Source organism: Lipotes vexillifer, unplaced genomic scaffold (assembly GCF_000442215.2).
Source record: "Lipotes vexillifer unplaced genomic scaffold, Lipotes_vexillifer_v1.1 scaffold202, whole genome shotgun sequence".
Lineage (NCBI taxonomy): Eukaryota > Metazoa > Chordata > Mammalia > Artiodactyla > Lipotidae > Lipotes > Lipotes vexillifer.
In genome coordinates, this window is record NW_006777228.1 from 1,166,529 (window position 1) to 1,173,133 (window position 6,605).

Below are 6,605 nucleotides of genomic sequence, written 5' to 3' on the forward strand. Positions count from 1 at the left end.
CTGGCTGTAAAATTGGGAATACTATTTAGACCAATTACATGAACTTTTGAAGGCTATATCCCAATCTGCCCATTCCTGACCTCTAAAAAGGCAAAAACTCTATTACATCAGGTCACATTAATTGAGACAGATAAAAAATCAAGGCACTAGATACTATACAAATTGTCTCAAAATGTCTATGATATGTATTTAACCACCAATTTATGTTTACTAATCACATAGTATTTGTTAGACTCAGTCTATACAATACGGGTTCTCAAAGATTACATTACGAACTGTATCAGATTTCCCTCGGCATATTTTCCAACACACTCATGCTTCAAGACTACGTCTGTGGTATGGCGGAATCTTTTACTTGGTGAACTACTCTCACCACTGCGAGCGTGTCATGACAAGCCAGTGACAGGGCAGAATAAATGATAAAGATCAGGGACATACATTATCCTATTGAATGTTAAATTAAGGATATAACAGCACATAGGTGAAGTACATAAAACGGGAGGTCCATGATTAGAAACACTGCATTAAGATCTTACAGTCCTTCAGGGAAAAAACGGCAAGGGAAAGGCAAAGTTCCAAGACCCAAAGCCGCTAGACTACCAGAGGTATGTCCATGAGAGGAAATGGCAGAAATCCATTTTTTTTTTTTTTTTTTTTTGCGGTACGCGGGCCTCTAACTGTTGTGGCCTCTCCCGTTGCGGAGCACAGGCTCCGGACGCGCAGGCTCAGTGGCCATGGCTCACGGGCCCAGCCGCTCCGTGGCATGTGGGATCTTCCCGGACCGGGGCACGAACCCGTGTCCCCTGCATCGGCAGGCGGACTCTCAACCACTGCGCCACCAGGGAAGCCCCCATTTTTTTTTTAATTGAAGTATAGTTGATTTACAATGTTGTGCTAATTTCTGCTCTACAGCAAAGTGACTCAGTTATACACACACACACACACACACACACACACACACATTATATATATATATATATATATATATATATACACATTCTTTTTTAATATTCTTTTCCATTAAGGTTTATCTCAGGAGACTGGATATTGTTCCCTGTGCTATACAGTAGGACCTTGTTGTTTATCCATTCTTAATGTAATAGTTTGCATCTATTAGACCCAAACTCCCAGTCCATCCCTCTCCCTCCTCTCCTCCAAAGAAGACATACAGATGGCCAGTAGGCACATGAAAAGATGCTCAACATCACTAATTATTGGAGAAATGCAAATTAAAACTACAATGAGGTACCACCTCACACTAGTCAGAATGGCCATCATTAAAAAGTCTACAAATAAATGCTGGAGAGGGTGTGGAGAAAAGGGAACCCTCTTACTCTGTTGTTGGGAATGTTAGTTGGTGCAGCCATGATGGAATATCAGCACTATGGATACAGAGAAGGCTGCTCTAGTAGTGATAACACTTTTATATCACTTACCAAGTATCAGGACTTGATCAAAGTTTATAATCTTGATTATTCTTGGCTCACACTCAAAAAGAAAATCTATTTACCATCCTATTATCATCCTCATTCTGTGGAACAACTGTCCTAAGATCACAATCTCTAGCCAGTGCTTCTGATTTTAACAGCTACACTATATTGCTGCTCAAACATGAGACTTGGGACATTAACACATGATACCTATTAATCCAAAGGATTTTGTGGTGAAATAAGATTGAGGATACTGGTTAAAGTTCAGTATAACTGATATTATTAAGCAGATCTCAGGACATTTAATTTGCAAAGGGCATGGTGAATCTCTGGCAGGAGAAGGGTATATATACATAGTGTTTCCCAAAATTGTTTCCTGGGGTACCACATGGGACCACATTCCACAGTGTAAACTTCAAGAAAAGCTGCTACAACTTATTAGTGTAGCCAAAATTTGTATATATTCTTGACAGAAGAGAGTTTTATATACAGACTACAAATATGCCCTCTGATAGGGGGAAAAAAAAAGTTTTAAATCTAATCAGTTGCTTATGGCAAACTATCAATGAAAAGTTACTGAAATCAGGATAAAATTGCCCCTTACTCAGTTGGAAAGTTCCCACCATTACATGGTGAGAGTATTTTCATTGCTAATGAACCAATTTGAAGGTTCACCTCTGAAAGAAAATAAAAAACAAAAATATTTCTTTCTTCCTCGAGTCTGAAGCCTTCTGTCACTCACCTCAGATTCTCAAAACAATTCTGTTTTGCAATTCACATATAGTAACTACTGTATGCTGCCTGGTAATGGATTAATTCATGTATATGTTTTAAACCCCTCCACAGATTATAGGTTCCTGAAGATCAGAAATCTTGTTCACACCTAACAAATTGTCTTTGCAACACCTGGGACCATAGATGTTCATTGATTTGTTCATGAATGAAAAGGGATACATATGTAACAAAATTATTTTAATGTGCCTTTACTTTCTTTCTGGCAATATAATTATATCCTCCCCATCTTCCTCCTCCTCTTCCTACATTACTAACTATAAATTATGGGAAAATTAAAATTAAAGAAAGCAATGTTTTTGTATTTTCTTTACTCCAAAACTTTCCTTTTTTTTTTTTTTGGATTGTTCTAGTTCCCACCCATTGAATCACATTTCAGTTTATATAATTTTTTAATAATGTGGATCTAATTTTTGTCTTACATTTTCACTGTGATATAATTTTATATTGTATATATTCTTTTCAATTATCATGTATAATTTTGAAAAATAGTTTATTTAAAAGATGCACCATACTTTATTTAATACTTACATCAATATTAGCACGACTATTAGGTATATATGTCACTTACATTTTTCCCCCTATCACGGATGTCAGTAACCCTGAATTCAATCTATGCAATTATAACCAATTCAAAGGACTCATGAGGAACAGGACAACCTGATCAAAAGTAGACTGAAGCATGGTGAAAATACTGTGAAAGTTTTCTATCTTAAATTATTAAAAATGTGTGTAAAGTTTACATAAAGAAACTCTGGTTCCAAAATATGAGTAAATATATTAAAAGTTATTTAGGAAATTAATTGTTTTATTCCAAATTGTAGAAAAATATTTACTAGAGTTTGCTGCATTGAATCTTATGTCATTCAGGGTCATCCATCATAGGGAAAGGAAATAGAGTTTAAAAAAGAGAAAGAAATTGATAAGAAAGAGGACTGAGAAAACATTGGTATAATCTCAAGTAGTTTTTAAACAGAGTGAGGGAAACTAAAACATAAAATTATAAGCATGATGTGAACTCTAGATAAAAGAAAATAGCAGCACTGACATGTTGATCTTGACTTTGCACAGCACAGTAGTCTTTCCCAAGTGAAGCACCCTTGAATTTAAATCTCAAGTGGGTGTTTATACTATGAGAGTTGATAGAGTAATAATGGAATTTGAGAGGCCAAGTGGCTCCTCTAACATGCCTATACCTTGGACTGCTATTTGTCTTCTGTCTTATCTTCCATTCTCGCTCCTTTGCTCTTCCCTCCTTCTTTCCTCTCTTATTTCTTTCTATTATCTTACCCTCGAGGGCCACTCAGTAGATTAGACCCTGTCCTCCAAGCTGGAGGTACAAGAAAGAACCTCTGTCCCTGCTCTCCTGGATCTTATATTATAGTAGGGGAGACATATAAGACAAATAAATAACCGAACACAATCATGACACAGAATAATAAAGAAAAGGAAATGCAGTTCTGTGGTAGTGACTGGCCAGGTGTGTGTGTGTGTGTCTGTGTGTGTGTGTGTGTGTGTGTGTGTGTGTGTGTGTGTGTTGGAAGGAGTGTGGTTTCTGCTGTTTTAGATGGAATAATCTGGGAAAGCTAACTAGAGTAAGTAATATAAATATTCTAACACATGAACCACTAAACTACACCTTCAACAGCAAGACCAGAAGGAATGATTATAGAGCCAATTGAACTGATTTTTGGAACCATCAGAATATTGCAATATCTCAAATGAGCACAGTGGAGCCTCCTTTGTGTCTCCGGGTGAAACTCTAGATTCTCAAATTAATTAGACTGAAAATAAATAGATAAAATCCAAAGTGTGTTGCCTAAATAGAAATATTAGTTTTTTCAGAATGAATAGATAATGTAATACTTATAAAATTTGGCTATTCCTTAGGAAAATACTCCTGGATCACACTATTGAGATTTTCAATAATTTGAGAAGTTAATGAGGGATAAATCAGGCTTAATTTTTTAGAAAATGTATTTATCATCCAATTTACTAAAGCAAAGCATACTCCCCAAATTAAATACAGTGTCTGCTTATAGAACTGAAAAGAAAAAGAGTGACACAGAGCTATGATGATACTTTGTATTTTCCAGATACTCACAAAGAAAACCCAGAGAGAGCATTTTAATGTCTGTGTTTCTTAAAAATAAAAATTAAGACGCAACATAGATTAAATTTGGCTAAATTTTCCATGAAATATGATATAATTCATTGAGAATGAATGATTTCTTCTTTTCTGGAAAAACACTAGAATTTTAACTTTCCATATTAAAACCAAAATCTGAGCTGGAACCTATAAAAATGTGACAAGGATCGATATCATTCTGAAAAATTGCACAGTTGCATTTTATATAATTGTCCTCAAGGTTGGCTATAATTTGACTTGGATTACAGATCATGTGTGATTTACCATGCATCTTACGTTCTGCTTCATACTTTTCACAAGTTATTTTATTCTATGAGGTTTGTAGCTTTGCAAAACAATTTTTGACAAAATGTTTACCTGGGAATATATTTTCAGACTTTAAAGTGATTTTTTTTTCCTTAACTATTTGCTATAAATTTCTAGATTTATTCATTTGTTATTTGCTCCTATGACCTGTATGATTTTCTCTTTTGGGACTTTTCTTTGTGTTGCAGCTTTTATGCTCAACTTTTGAAAAATGCTATATAAAATGTGATAATGTTTCTCCTATCCTTGAGGTTATATGAATTTTTAACCACTATCTTTTAAAAATATGTTTCATCTATAATGCTCATTTTCTTGTATTTTACGAAGTCTAACATTTAAGTTTAGAACTAAATATTATGCAAGCAAACTCAGAAAATCAATGACTTCAGCCTGTATGGAGTATTATTGAGTTTCAAGAGTAAAATAGAATTATTTGAAGTTAAGAATTTTGCACTAGTTCTATAATTCCAGGCATTTTTTGTACTTACTTAGAGTATATTTTCTTTTTTATGAATACCATAAAATTATTAGTAGTTCTCTAGGATAGTAACTTAAATTATTTTTAGAACATTAAACTTAGGGAGATTTATTTTAGCATTTAAGTTTATCCTAAACTAGGACATGCATAAGTTTCTTTAATAAAATTTAATCTTGAAAAATATCAGGTTAATGCTGTCCTGGAAATGTGTTAAAGAACTAATATTATTTTAAGTTTTAGCATGAGAATATAAAAAGCACAATTTTCATGTCATATTTATCCTGTAAACAGTTTTTATTTAATCTTGGAAAAATTGAAGATGTAGTTAAAATTTAAGACTGATTTGATTGATAATATACACATAATATTAATGTTTCATAAACATGTGAAAATTGGCTGTTGACTCAACATCATACAATGAATAATTATGGCTTATGCATATAATTATAATCACCTCATGACAGTTATTTAGTTTAGGAAGGTTATAAAAATCTGATATCTCTCATTAGCAATAAATTTAGCATTTGTATACAAAAATCACTTTCAAAAAATTTTTGGCATAGTTTTACCTTATGTACTATATTTAGTCCTACAAATGCCTTGCTTACTCATACTGAAGACAGAAAACTTAAATGATTACCAGAAGTTTCACAGCTAATAAATGGAAAAGGTGAGTTACCTTAAATAGTCTGTTTGGATGAAGGCAGTGGTGATGGATCATCTAATTTCTTGAAAGAGCTCCTGATACTTCTGGAATCAGGATCCATGATGCTATAAAACATATGCTAATTAACAATTCTGATGATCAAAAAATTGCAAATGACATTGGGAGCAAATACAAAAGGACTATAATTGAAAATTAATAATAGCCCTTAAAGTACATATATAATAGTATTAGTCAACTTCTCTAATCTTTCAGTAAGATAAAAAATATACAGATTTCACTTAGTAATCATTCATGTCTACTTCATCTTCTTTTATAAGTTCGTGTCCTTAAACAAGAAGCAAGGAAAAAAACATCTAGAACTTAATGACCCATAAATTAAACAATCTCACAATATTCTAGAATTAAATGTCGAGGTTAAAGTAAATTAGACAATTAGCAAAACAAAAATTAGCAATTAAAACTTTTCCAAGAAACAAGTACACAAGAACAAGGTTATGTCACATGGGGAAGAGGGACTGGCTGTTCAGAAACCCAGCAGCATTTGCCTTGGTGGATTCATCACAGTTCAAGGAATGGATAACAGTCTCCCAGGATCAGTTTGTTTGCAATTTGAGAGGAAAGCTGTCTCTGTGCACAGACTCATATTCACAACAACTGATGGGTATAAACCACTGATATGTATGAATGAAAATGTCACTGTTCATTTACACAGAGAAATTAATCTGTCGAGTGAATCAGAATGTTTAATTCAGCTTCTCTAGCATATTCTCTTTCTGTAGGGAA